At 38.3% G+C, this 14,292-nt stretch overlaps 1 long non-coding RNA gene and 2 pseudogenes across 1 annotated transcript; all 3 read right to left on the minus strand.

Annotated features, from left to right (window-relative positions):
• Window positions 1–1,759: 1,759 nt before the first annotated feature.
• LOC120291696 lies at window positions 1,760–2,607 on the minus strand (annotated as a pseudogene).
• A 96-nt stretch (window positions 2,608–2,703) lies between these two features.
• LOC120292178 lies at window positions 2,704–2,944 on the minus strand. Its single transcript, XR_005549927.1, has 2 exons — window positions 2,876–2,944; window positions 2,704–2,802 (listed from the first exon to the last, which is right to left on the minus strand). It is a non-coding gene; the product is annotated as an uncharacterized LOC120292178 (long non-coding RNA).
• A 4,981-nt stretch (window positions 2,945–7,925) lies between these two features.
• On the minus strand, window positions 7,926–9,654 carry LOC120292172 (annotated as a pseudogene).
• Window positions 9,655–14,292: the final 4,638 nt, after the last annotated feature.

The raw sequence follows: 14,292 nt of genomic DNA on the forward strand, positions 1-14,292 counted from the left end.
CTAAGCAATTCTCACGGTGACATTCTTCGATAAAATGATAAATAAATTCATTTTGTTAGGAAAGTACTTGTTATTCATTGGGCATTAGCCACATTACTACTTCCACAGCTAAAGCTAAAGATGTGCCCACAGCTTTTTCTCGATGAACTAACAAAATTTCCCACGTATGTAGATTGCCTATTGCCAAAATAGACCAAGGATCGCCTTAATTGTTTCCTCTTCCCAATATTTTTCAGCTTCCATGACGAAGAATGGAGGAGCTAGAATTCCGAGAGAACAAAGGCCCCTCCCCTATTGAAGTATCGACTTCGAGAAAACATTGTCCCTTGAAGAAAATGACAAATAGCATTCATTAGCATCACAAGTGCCAGCGAAATTCGTAATGCAAAACAGAATTTAGTGATGAGGCGCTTATTTTAGTCCGAATGAGTGCCCATCTTTTGGCGATTCCTATTTCGTTGGTACCAGTTACGGACCCTAAAATCCTACATATCTTCAATTAAAAGAAGAGGGAAAGAGGAAGCATGAAAAGAATGAATACATTCCTATGCAGTGTGTTCAGTATATCATTTCAATCCGGAACAAGGCCCAGATCTGGTCCCCTATGCAAAATATGCAATCAAATTGAAGCCAGCTACTCAAAGTTCTATGATGAACATCTTCGGTCCCACTTCAGACCACAATGTGAAACGGCATTATTCAGCTTCTCTTTTGTTTTTTGGTGTGGGCGCTCAAGGGGAGAGAGATCATCCATTCAATTAAGAACGTCTTCAAGCTCTCCAAACAGCCTTATGAGCCATAGTCTCCTTGCGCATTTGGTGGCAACTTTTCTCGACAAGATCAAGCAGCTTTCCCAAATTTTTTGCCCAAAAGTTCAAGATGTCATTGCTGTCTTTTGTCATCTATTCCAGACGACTCCCATCGGCCGGTCTATCTTTGCCACCAAGGAGTTGGAAACAACAGAGATGCTTCTCAGCTTCCTGAAATGATAATATAGAACTAACAGGTCATGCTGATAGGATATCATCCAAGCTTGTATAAATATCATCATATTGTCTCTCTGTTAGATGATAGTGTTGATTTAATAAATTGAGGTGTGTGATTGATTAAAGCCCTCTACAACGGTGGTAACAGAACCCCAAAAAACTGAGCTCTTTTCCTTGAGTGAATCATACAATACTGGTAACAGAACCCAAAAAAACAGAGCTATTTTCCTTGAGTGAATCATCTATGCAGAATTTCTAAACACATTAACAAAGCTCTAATAGCGAGATATACTTTTGTGACACAGGCAGTGGTGTGTGTTGATACTAGCAATATAGTAGAGCTCCTCCCACCCTTCAAAAGTGCATTAGAATTTCAGGCTCCATGGGACAAGAAATGGTTTCACAATGTCAGACAATGACGCTTATAGCCCCAACAAATATATCAGCAGAATCGACTAAGCCAAGAGTACCCATATTTGTCAGTCAGAAATTCATGACAAGCCTTTGGCTTTCAATATGCCAAAAACTCTTTTCCACTAATGTGGAACTTGTATCCAAGTCCAGCAACCATGCCCCAATCAGGGATTGAAGGCAGGGAGGCATCTCAGGTTAAATGAGGAGTCTAGGCAACAATTCATAAAGATTGACCTTGATATAGAATAAAAAAAAAATGTTCAACACAATCAGACCTGAATGCTGTGGCATAACAGCTTTGCAAGTCTCTTCAAGGTAACCCTCGAGTAATACTTTGAAATAAAGATAGTATTCTGCATAAAATAGATTGAGTCACATCTGAATGATGATCCAAAAAGAAGAAAAAAGACAAAGTTATGCAAGTGCAAGTTCAACGATTCTCTGTCTAAGAACTTCTGCTGCCTTCTCAACAGGTGCACCTTCCAACATGTTTTTCTCATTCTTGAATTCATCTTTGAAAGTACTCCAAAAAGCAGGCCACTGGATAACCTCCAACTTAACCAATTGTTTCAGAAGTAGCCTGCATTCAAATATTGAAGGCATGGTCAACCAATTCTATAGTACATTATTGTGATATTTCAAGATGTACAACCAATTACCCACAACAATTCACAAATGGTACCTGAATTGGGAATTTTCTGAGAGGTTTTTATCCTCTAAAGAGGCATTAAGAAGGCTTGACTGCATAGGATCATGTGGTGATAAAACCGAGCACCAACAGATTTTCCTTGGAATCTGCATTAAATTAAATCACAGAATAAACAATTATTCCTTGAAACATGTAGTGAAGACTTAACAACGAAAGAGCTTCACCAGTGTACACTGCTCTGGGTTTCCCTTCACTGATGGAATCTCACCTATTGCCTTGTAGCATCGACATGTCTCAAGTTAATCATTGCTGTGCGAGCAATACCTATACCTACATCGTTAACCACATAAATGCAGGGTAAACTGAGATGCGAGTACTAATCTATCAAGTACATCTGGAACGTCAGAGTTTGCACTAAAGCTAGAAAGGAACAAGAGAATGTGTTGTGGTTTGAACCACAACCTGAACACTAGGTGGTGCTTGATCGGCAAAAAGACATAAGTTAAAAGATAGTGGGCGCGACACTAGAAAAAGAAAAACACCAATTTACCGTAACATGAGTCATAGTATATCCATTTCAACTCTAGAAGTGACGAAATATCAGCTGGAGCTTCTTCCACAATGCTTTCACCTTCTTTAGGCTTTTTTTTTTTTTCTTTGGAAGGAATTGCATCAAACATTCCGGGGCTGATCTTCCTGGAAAAGATATGTGCTGTGCACGACATAATCCTAGCGATCTAAGCACAAACGAACCTGCGCAAAATCCATCAATCGGAAAACCAATCATAGTAATAGTGCACAAAAGGCTAAACAAAAAAACCCTCACTTGTTAAAATATAAAGGAAATTTTCTTCGTCTTTGCCATTAATCCAAAAGTTTCCATCCACAATTCAAGCCTATAATAGGAATGCTGGACAAGGAAAAACCAATTACATGATCACTGACAATCGAAATCAACTCCCAATTTCTTGCATCAAATCAGTAACTTCTGCTATAAGACCATGATCTTCCTATATTTTTGCAAGTTTCTTGATCAACTGAGCTCTTTCAGTTTCGACATATATTTGCATGACAAAACTAGCTATAGAAACCACGGAACAAAAATAGATTATGAATGAATATAAGCTGCGATGGAGTTTGATTTCACATATTCACCTTTCCATCAGCGACAGAGTTACGTATCTTAACCTCTATCTTGGTCTCAAGATCAGCTGTCTGATCAATGTATTGTATAGCCTATTGCACCATTGCTATCACAGCCTGTTGATTAGAAGACAGCTACATGTATGTCACTGTCCAATCAAGTACATCTAGATCACTATTAAAAATTTTCATTTGAACTATTTGATTAACAGCACAAAAAATTCATCACTCTAGAATGAAATATGTTCACAAAAGGAACCAAAAGAGACAATAGCAAGATGCAATACAAATACAGAATCTCCATGAAGAGGATCCCAGCCAATTGAAAACTTGCAAACAGCAAAAGCACTATAATATCCCCCTAAAGGACATATCATGAAATGTATCCTGAACTAGACCCACCCCCTAATGTGATTCATACATGAGTACGAGAACAAGTAAAAAATTTGCCCCAATCCTGGGATTAAGTCAGATATTTGGATTGGGATTAAGAATCCCATTCTACATTTCCAATGAACCTAGTCCTAATCCCAACTCAGAATGATTTTTGATGTGACTAACTTCCATCTTTTTATTGCATCCTATACAGATAGTCAGTCCTAAAAACGATTTAAAAGGTAAAAATCTTGGATAGTTTTATTAATAGCCACTAGGCATAATGCTCTAACTAATACAGAGGAACTTATTAGCATTCAGCATCACATCACAATGAAATACCGTCAACAAAGAGTGAAAATTCCACCAGCTTATCACCCAAAAGCAGAGATGAAAAGGCAAACACTTGGACATTGGTTAACCTGGACGACCACATTTTACTCCTAACAAAGGAGTGCGAGATACTTCTTTTATTACAAGAAAGTTTAGGTGCAACAAAATACAGCAAAAACAACTTAACATGTATGAATAACCAAGTATCAGTGTCATCAAATAATTGTGACTCCTTTATATCACTTGAAGAGGAAGGCAGAGACAAAAGTTCAAGCCCCAAGAACCAGGTAGACGACCAAACACAATAATCTTGGCTCTTGCTTTTTGAATATTCCTTTCTCCAAAAACATAACACATGCCATGTTCATGCAAGGAGAAACTCCACAGCAAACCCTTATTGCAATGGAGAGGTACAACTCATAATCATAGTTCGTCTTTAATCGATTGTATATTAGTTTGACAATGGGTAGATGAACATCAATCCCCAAATAAGCATTATGAATCACTCCCTTGGCACCCAATCTCAATTTCTTTTCTCCCCGGTTTCTTTGTTATGCAATAAGTAAGGCAACGAGGAAATACCTATCCATCTCTATACAAGATAATGCAAACCCTAAAAATAAATCTACGAACCGGAATAAAAAGCAAAGAGGAGCCCCAACTACGGACTTCACTAAACCCCGAAAAGGGAAAAAAAAAAAAAATAAAACTACTTTTGAAGTACTGCCGCCACGATCTCAGCTCGCTCTCTGGCCAAGAGTGGCAGATCAACCAGGTCACATTTGAATGATCATTGTTGCGATCACTACTGCCACGATCTCAGCCCTCTCTCTCTCTCTCTCTCTCTCTCTCTCTCTCTCTACTCCAAAAAGCAGGCCATTGGATAATCTCCAACTTGACCAATTGTTTCAGTAGCAACCTGTGTTAAAATAACAAAGGCATAGTCAACCAAATTCTATGGCACACTATGGAGATAATAAAAGATGTACAACCAAATACCTAAACAAATTAAAGATCTAAATCGGGAATTTCTAAGAGATTTTTATTTTTAAAGTGGCATTAATAAGGCTTGACTACAAGGATCATGTGGTGATAGAACTAAGTACCAGTAGATTTCCCTTAGAACTTGCATTTCATTATATCACAGAATGAATAGTTGTGCCTTGAAAAACTCAATAAAGACTTAACAAAGAAAGAGCTTCATTGGTATCCTACTCGGGTTTCCCTTCATCGGCATCTCGCTTTTGGGTTCCCTTCACTAATGGAATCTCATCTATAGCCTTATATATTCAAATCTTAAGGTAATCATTTATAGTAATACCTAACATTATTAACCACATAAATGCAGAGTAAACTAAGAGAGTTCAAATCCATCAAGTACATCTAGAACGTCAATTTGCGATAAAGCTAGAAAGGCACAAGAAATATGCCTTAGGAAAAATAGTATGTGCTAGATATATAAAGCATACATGTTCACGGTTTGAACCACAACCTGGTGGCGCTTGATTGGCAAAAAAACAAATTAGTTAAAAGATAGTGGACAAACACTAGAAAAAAAACGAAACAAGTTACCGTGTCATGAGTCATAGTATTTCCATTTCAACTCCGAAGAGACGGAATATCAGCTGGAGCTTGTTCTTGTTTTCACCTTCTTTAGGCTTTTTCTTCTCTTTGGAAGGATTTGCATCACACACTTGGGGGCTGATCTTCCTTGAAAGGATATGTCACAGACATAATCCTGGCTATCTAAGCACAAACAAACGTGCAAAACCCATCTATCAGAAAACCAATCATAGTAATAGTGCGTAAATGGCTAAAAGCAATACAAAAAAATCCATAATTGTTAAAAAAAAATAAAGGCAACTTTCTCCAGTCTTGCTAATGCTCCAAAAGTTTCTACTTGCATGTCAAACCCATCACATGATGTTGGACAAGGAAAAGTATTTACAAGATCAGTGACAACAGAAGTCAACTTCTAGTTACCCCAATTTCTTGCATCAAATCAGTAACTTCTACTACAAGACCCTGATCTTCCTTTATTTTTGCAAGTTTCTTCATCAACCGTCCTCTCTCAATTTCAACATATATTTGCATGACAAAACTAGCTATAGAAACCACGAAACAAAAACAGATTGCTGATGATATAAGCTGCGATGGAGTTTGATTTCACATATTTACCTTCCCATTGGCAAAAGAGTTAAGTATCATAATTAACCCCTATCTCAGTCTCAAGATCAGATGTCTGATAGACGTATTGCATAGCCTGCTGCACCATTGCTGTCAGTCTGATGATAAGAAAAAAGCTACATGTAGTCATACGTAGATGGCATGTTACAACTACACAAGACAACAGCTCAAGATCTAATCAGTACACGTATGGGAGGCAATCTCTGCAGTGTAAGTCCATATTAATATAACCCTCAAGGTAAAGGTTGTTAAGATCAATCCCAAATGATTGAAACTAGACCACACATTGGATTATTGATCATGAGACTATAGAAAATTAAAGTCTGAAGTGATAGATTCTTCATCTTTTTTTTCAGCTCTTACACCTCTATATTATCTTTCAAAAGAGGGAATGAAGCTCAGAGGTAGAAAACAAAAACAACAGACGCACATCACTGAATCAGCTCTCGTACGTCTCGAGAAAGTTAACTGCATAAGTATCTGGGCCAAAAGTGAAGAAGAGACCAAAACGAATGCAAAACCCGAAGATGATGGCAATAAATAGAAGAAAGACAGAAGGATGATAGAAATACTCAAAGGTAAAATCGCTTCCGTACCCAGCCAGAAGGGATGGTTGACGTACAAAGGTGCTGGCATCGTGCTGCATTGCTAATTACTTGCCGCAAGGCTCAACCCAGCAAACAAACAACTCAAAAAGTGGGATACAAATTGCACAATTAAACGGAGAGAGGCTGAGCACATAGCAATTAGCAGATATTCACGTACCAAGAGTTGGACCAAATAACAAATGCAAAAGCAATCCGATTCAACCCTTGTCGATTATTTAGGTACCAGAGCTTTGAGTTAAAGGTACCGATCCAAGCATATTTATCTTCCAGTATTGAACTTTCCGGCACTTTGTGTGTTGCAATGTTTTTAATCCACCAGCGAGGAAACTGCTGCACATTCAAAAACCGCTGTGGTTTCTCCATTGGGGTCACGTTTTCCACCTGGAAAGATCGTGGCCCGTGGAGGGGGGACGCTTAAAAAAAAAAAAAAAAAGAGTTTTAGTGGATTTTTTTTTTTTTTCACAAGAATTGATCAGTTTCAATAATTGCTCTTCATGATCAATGAAGAATTCAATTTTTTCATCAGTTGGGCTTTAAAGTAATGAACATCACAAACTTTTTCTAAAACTAATTTTTGTCAACTTAAATGTTTTGAATACTTTATAACAGCTTTCTTTTCAGAATATTAATTGGCTTTCAAGTACGTGGTAAAAAAAGGCCTTCAAATAATGGCAAAAAATTGATTTTTTGCGTTTCCTGGAATTTTCCCTACATTTGAATTAAGTCATTGACAATGGCATTGCAACATTAACTAAAAGTAGGAAAGCTTGTATTTCTAAACACTTCAAATTGAAAATTAAATTCTCTAAAGAAAAAAAAAATATTTACTTCTCATAAATAATCAGCCTTGTTTAACAAGACCTCAAGAATAATTTTAAAGTGATCTTATAATTATCGATGTATCAAGTTGGAGAAAAGTAATGTCCCTTGAGGAGATAAAAAGTGCATTTATCTTACTGAAATGAAGCTCCCTAAAAACCGAGTGCTCATTTCAAATGTGAAATGAAATAAAAGAATAGCATTCATTAGCCTTTACTTTTGGAGAGGTAATGTTATCCCCGGTGTTAGGAAAACACAAGCACCGTCAGAATTTGTAATGCGAAACAAAGTTTACTAACAAGGCACTCACTTCAGTCCGAATGAGTGTGCATTTTGTGCAGATACCTATTCCACCAGTACAAGTTCCTAACCTTGAAAGCCCACAAATCTTCAATTAAAAGAGGAGGAAAGAGGAAAGATCAAAAGATCAAAACACACTCCAATGCAAGGTCTAGATCTGGTCTCACTACAGAATATGCAGTCAAATTTAAGCCAGCTGCACGAGAGTTCTATAAGGAATATCTTTAGTCTCCACTTCAGAGCATAACGGAAAACATCATTCTTCAACTTCTCTTCCTCGACGAGAGGATGCTCAAGGGGAGAGAGATCATTCATTCAACTAGGGCATCTTCAAGCTCTCAAAGCAGCCTTATGAACCTTGGTTTCCTTGTGGACTTGTTGGCAACGTTTCTCAACAAGATCAAGGCGCTTTTCCAAATTTGTCACCATCGAGTTTAAAATGTCATTACTCTCCTTTCTCATTTGGAGACAGAGAACTCACATCGGCTAGTCATATCTTTTTTGCCACTAGGACCTTTTGCCAAACAAACCATTATGGAGAGATGCTTCTCAACCTCCTAAAATTGTAGTATAAAACTAATAGGTCATGCAATAGAATATAATACAAGCTTGGATAATTATTATTATACAATCTTTCTATTAGATGATAGCATTGATTTTATCAATTGAGGCATGTGACGATTAAAACGCTCTACAACAAGGCAGCAGAAGAGCGTTTTTGAATAGAAACCTCTCTCAGAGAAGAGAGCTCTTCTCCTTGAGTGATTCAGCTACGTAGGTTTTATGAACACATTAAGAAAGCTCCAACAGTGGGACATACTTTATATGCCGGAAATGGTGAGTGCTAATACTAGCAGAAAAAACTTGCTGAACTATTTTAGCAATATAGCATGGCTCCTCCCAGCCTTCCAAAGGGCATCGGCTCCATGGGACAAGAAATGGTTTCACAATACCAGACAATCACACAGCTAAAAATTTTATGAGCAGAAGTTGACTAAGCCAAGTGCACACATATATGTCGATCAGAAATGTTTACGGAACGAAACTACAAAGACAACATTCTCACTTCCATGACAAGCCTTCGGCTTTCAAGTTACGTAAACCTTGTTTCCACTATTTTAGAGCATCCAAGTCCGGCAACCATGTCCCAATCAGGGATTACAGGCAGAGAGGCTGCTCGGGGTTAAATGTGGGGTCTTGAAAATCATTCATAAAGATGACATTGATAAAAAAAAAAAAAAAAAAAAAAAAAAAAAAAAAAAAAAAACATAAACCAATGTTCCCCATAATCAGATTATCGAATCGTTGCAATTGATGTTCGATCCCGAGATCTAAATACTAAGGCATCTAAGGCATTACAGCTCTGGAAGTCTCTTTAAAAATAATCCTCGGGTAATACTTTGAAACAACAATAATATTCTGCAGAAAATAGAGTGAGTCACAAATGACAAAGTTCTGTAATTACACATTTAATGATTCTCTGTCTAAGATCTTCTGCTGCCTTCTCAACAAGTGCACCTCCAAGCATGGTTTTCTCATTCTCAAATTCATCTTTAAAAGTACTCCAAAGAGCAGTCCATTGGATAGCCTCCAGTGTGACCAATTGTTTCAGAAGCAACCTGCGTTAAAGTAACAAAGGCATGGTCAACCAAATTCTATGGCACGTTATTGAGATGTTGCAAGATGTACAACCAATTACCCAGAACAATTCAAAAATGGTACCTGAATTGGGTAATATATGAGAGATTTTGATCCTTAAAGCGGCATTAAGAAGGCTTGACTACATAGGATCATGTGGTGATAGAACCAAGTACCAGTAGATTTTCCTTAGAACCTACATCCATGCCTCAAAACACTCAGTGAAGACTCAACAACAATAGAGCTTCATTGGTATCAACTGTTATGGGTTTCCCTTCACTGTGTGGCCTTATAGTATCAACATATCTTGAGGTAATTGTTGTTATGTGAGTAATACCTACATCATTAACAACATGAACACTAGGTAAACTGCGATGTATGTTTAGATCCATTAAGCACATCTTGATTGTCAGGGTTTGCTATAAAGCTAGAAAGGAAGAAGAGTATGTGCCAACTAAATAAAGCCGTACAAGTTCATGGTTTTGAACCCCAACTTGAATACCAGGTAGTGCTTGATCTGTGAAAACAATTTAGTTAAAGATAGTGGCACAATGTTAGAAAAAGCAAAACACCAATTCATTTGAACAATATTTTCACCTTCTTTAGACTTTTTCTTCTCCATGGAAGGATCTACATCAAACACTCAAGGGCTGATCTTCCTGGAAAGGACCTTGCATGGACATAATCCCGTGATCTAAGCACAAAAGAACCTGCAAAATCCATCGATCGAGTCTTAGCAATAGTGCATAAACAGCTTAAAGCAATACAAAAAACCTGTACTTGTTCAAGGATAAAGGCAACTTTCTCTGTCTTTGCCATTGCTTCAAAAGTTTCTACTTGCAATTTAAACCCATCATAGGAATGTTGGACAAGGAAAAATCAATTACAAGATCAGTGACAACAAAAGAGTCGCTTCTAGTTACCGCAATTTCCGGCATAAAGTCAACAGCTTCTGCTATAAGGCCCTGTTCTTCCTTTACTTTTGCAAGCTTCTTAATCAACCATGCTCTCTCAATTTCGACATATATCTGCATAACAAAACTAGCTATAGAAACCATGGGGAAGGAAAAAAAAAAAAAAAAAAAGATTGCTCATAAACATAATCTACAATACGGTTTCATTTCACACATTAACCTTCACAGGGCAATAGAGTAAAGTGTCTCAATAGGCTCTATCATTGTCTCAAATCAGGTGTCCGATCAATATATTCCATAGTTTGCTACACCATTGCTGTCACAGCCTGTTGATGAGAAAACAGCGACACGTTTGTCACCATCTAATCAAGTCAATGACTTGATTTCGCCTAGAGCACAATTATTAGAGTTGAACTGATTTGATTAACAGCACGGAAAATATTTCATTCTAGCATGAAGATATAGTCAAAAAAGAAGCCAAAAGTGATAATAGGAAGGTGCAATATGAATACAGGTATCTGTATCAAGAGAATCCCAGCCAATGGAAAACTTGCAGATGGCACAAGCACCATTATCCCATAAAGGACATATCATGAAAAATGTCCTGTACTAGACCCGAAAAAGATGTATGTGATTCGTAAAAGGGTAGAAGAACAAGAATCAGTAAAAATCTGGGGCAATCTTGTGAAAGAATCAAGAAACAAAAGGTGAGAAACAGAAGAGGATTCCACAATCCTAGATTCCAGTGGATTCCACCATACTAGATTCTAGAGGATTCCACCATAATAGAGCACAAGCCCCAAGACTCAGATCTTGAATCTTGATGGATTGCCAAGAGCCAATTCCCATATAGATATGCCGAGGACATTCATTTTCAGATAGTCATACATAGATGTCACATCACAGCTACACAAAACAACAATTGAAGATCTAAGCAGTTCGCGTATGCGAGGCAGTCCCCGCAGTATAAATACGTATAAATTTAACCCTCAAGTTAAAGGTTGTTAAGATCAATCCCACATGATTGAAATCGGAACATACTTTGGATCAGTGATCATAAGACTACAGAAAATTAAGTTCTAAAGAAATAGATTGTTAATCTTTTTTTCTACTAATACCTACATGTTATCTTTTAAAAAAGGGAAATGAAGCTCAAATGTATAAATCAAAAGCACAAGAACCACCACAACAGAAGCACACCACTGAGGAAGCTCCTGTACCTCTCGAGAAAGCTATCTAGAGAAGCATTGGGGCAAAAGTACAGAAAAGAGCAAAACGAATGCAAAACCAGATTATGGCAGTGAAAAGAAGAAGACAGGAGGATGAAAGAAATAGACAAGGTGAAGAGCTATATGCTATGATGCAAAAAATGAACTCTGTCCCCAGCCAGAAGAGATTCTACCATACAAAGGTTAGGGCATTGTGCTCCATTGCTGTTTGTGGAGGCACAACAGATCTCCTATTTACCCCACCCTCTCATGAATGTAGAGACCACTTCCAACTCCAGCAATAAAAGGTTAATCCGGTTGAAAGCTTATGGACTCTCCCAAGTCTGTATGGAAAGTATCTTCAGCCTTGTCATAACCAGCCATTAAATCTTCCATGCAATCTAATTCAAGATGAGGGCAACACCTCATTCTCATTTTAAGTCCCCTTGTATTTCCATCCCCAAAGTTAGCTTGACTTAGCAGGTTTGGCCTTTAGATATTGTTTTAGACGTACAATGGGTCATGCACAATGAGAACTGGGGCTTCATTTGACTTACGATGAGATTGAGTCCCAATTAAATAGGCAAAGTAGGATATTTGGGACCAGGAGTGAGAATCCCATTCTACATCTCCAATGATCCTGTTCCTGATCAAAACTGGGAATGATTTTGATGTGACAAACTTCCATCTTTTAAATTGCATCCTAGACAAATAGCAATCCTAAAACCAACTTTCAAGGTAAAGATCTCGCATGGGTATAATTAATAGCCACCAATCATCATGCTCTAACTAATCCATAGGAACTTATCAGCATTCAGCATACCATAACAATGAAATACCATCAACGAAGAGTGAAAATTCCACTAGCTTTTCACCTAAAAGCAGAGATGAGAAGGCAAATACTTGGACATAGGTTAACCTCGATGACCACATTCACCTCTAATAATGTGTGTAAGACATTTCTTTCATTACAAGAAAGTTTGGGAGCAACTAAATACAGGTAAAACAATTTAAATGTATGAATATCCAAGTATCAATGTCATCAAATAATTGTGACTCCTTTATATCACTTGAAGAGGAAGGCAGAGACAAAAGTTGAAGCCCCAAAAAACTAGGTAGGTGACCAAACACAATAATCTTGGCTTGCGTTTTTAATATTCCTTTCTCCAGCAAACGTAACATATGCTGTGTTCATGCAAGGGAGAAACTCAGTAGCAAAACCTTATTGCAATTACAACCCATACTCATAGTTCATTTTTAATTGATTGCATATTAGTTTGTCAGTGAGTAGACGAACATCTACCCCTAAATTAGTATTACAAATCGCTCCTCCGGCACCCAATCTCAATTTCTTTTCTCCTCGGTTTCCTTGTTATGCAATAAGTATAATAAGCAAGGCAACGAGGAAATACCTATCCATCTCTATAAAAGATAATGCAAACCCCAAAAACATATCTACTAAGCAGAATAAAGAACAAAGAGGAGCCCCAACTCCTAACTTCACTAAACCCTGAAAAGGCGATAAAACAAAATAAAACTACTTGACTAAGACAAAGCGCCTTTTTCTCTTTGTCATCATAGACCAAGGATATTATCTAATTTTCAACCCTTCACTCCCACATTTTAACTTCAATTCCAAAAGGAGGGTGGGCCCATCTTGTAAAAGTACAAGTTCAAAGTATTTTCCTAGATAGTACCCCAAACAACAATGTCCAGCTTATCCACAGAACTTTGTGCACTACTTTCCTACTCAGCTCATCCACATGCCACAGCTACTGACTTCTACCTATTGAGTTCGCTGTCTCCTCCAAAGCTAAGCGGTCAGGTGCTGAAGACTCGCTGATATCCTGCCAGAAAGGATATCTCCCAGGCTAATCTCTTTGCTTTATTACATATCTCTTCGTATACACATACAGAGGCACCACCATTAGACTTCCAGAGGAATATCAGCCCCAACCTTCCTTCCATCATCATTCAAGAAAAAAGAGAAAGAAGAAGTACCCACGTAGGCAAATCAAGCATCAAAATTGGAAGGGCGAGCTCGAGGAATCGGCACAAAAGTCCGAGCGCCATCGCCTCGGAGCCTCTCTTCTTCTTTCTATAACTGGTCTTTTCCGTCGGATACAGCACACCAGACGAACAGAAACATTGTCGAGAACACCTGAAAATCAGGGGAAATATGTGGAAAATCCCATCAATTCCCTGTGACCAAAGAAAAGCAATCAATGTCATCATGGCACAAAGTAAACGCTAAGGGAGTTACCACAAAAGAGAATATTGTCTCACGGTGATTTCAGTAGCCCCACTCCCAAGCAACAGTCCTAGGAAGATGTAGATGGGCACCGCTAAGAAACTGAACACCGCCATCCCAACTATATGCAATTGCAAATTGACGACATGAGATGGATCGACTCTAAACTTCAAATGCGATTGATCGATCATCTGCATCACACCCTACACATTTACTGGCCGAGAAAACTAAAATCTCCAATCCGAACAATCGATGAGCTCGCGCATGTGCTAGCGACATGGTTCTAAAATGCGAGATGAAGCCTAGAGACCACGAGAAAGACGCGTGCGTGCGTTTACCTAGAGCGGATAGAGAGGGCATTGCCAGCCGTGCGTCGCCTCGTCGCCGTCACTGTCGTCATCTTCGCCGCGCCGATCGACTTGCCCGCCTGCTTGCGGTGGATGGGCGGTGCGAACGGTGGCTTCGAT

This window comes from Eucalyptus grandis, chromosome 3 (genome assembly GCF_016545825.1).
Source record: "Eucalyptus grandis isolate ANBG69807.140 chromosome 3, ASM1654582v1, whole genome shotgun sequence".
NCBI classification, from domain to species: Eukaryota; Viridiplantae; Streptophyta; class Magnoliopsida; order Myrtales; family Myrtaceae; genus Eucalyptus; species Eucalyptus grandis.